The following is a 733-nucleotide window of genomic DNA, read 5'->3' as shown; positions in this document are numbered from 1 at the left end:
GAGAGAGGCTGGCTGGAAGGCACAGCTGCTGCCCTTCCCTTTGCTCTTCACTGTTTTCTGCTGCCATGAACTGCTGCTCTCTGCCATGTGCCACTCTGCCTAGGAGCCAGCCATGAATATGCTGAAACCTCCACAAAATGTGAGCTAAATAAACCTTTCCTCCCTTATTTTTGGGTGTCAGGTATTTTGTTCCAGCACTGAATAAAAAGTAATTAAGGCACCCTTTTATTGTCCTGTATCTCACCAGGTACCACGGCCATCTACTGGACACATGTGAGCAGGTGTGCCATGACCCGTTGCTAAACATCTTGTAAGGGACAAACAGTGGCTTCCTGTCAGAGTGCTCTGATTTCATTTGGTGCTAAGTCCTCCATTTCTCCATCAGAACATTGTGAAATCCTTATTGCTGTTGTTATTGGGTCCAAACGACTGCTGGGAAGGCTCCTGCATTTCACTGGGCATGGTGACACATGCCTGAAATCCCAGCACTTGGGAGGCTAAAGCATGAGGATCTTTGGGAGTTTGAGACCAGTCTGGGCTACAAAGTGAGCCGAAGGCCAGCATGAACTACAAAACAAGACCCTGACTCAAAAAGACAAAAACTATAAAAGATTCCTGGGTTGCTGCACAGGTACAACCTCACAGGCACCATGATATAATCCTGTGTCTGTTCCTTGTTTTCCTATCTGCACTCCTCTCTGGATCCAGACAGATCAGCTAGTGAGATTCCTGG

The sequence above is a fragment of the Octodon degus genome, unplaced genomic scaffold, assembly GCF_000260255.1.
Source record: "Octodon degus isolate 3935 unplaced genomic scaffold, OctDeg1.0 scaffold00067, whole genome shotgun sequence".
In the NCBI taxonomy this organism is placed as follows: Eukaryota; Metazoa; Chordata; class Mammalia; order Rodentia; family Octodontidae; genus Octodon; species Octodon degus.
This window is presented reverse-complemented; position numbering follows the sequence as displayed.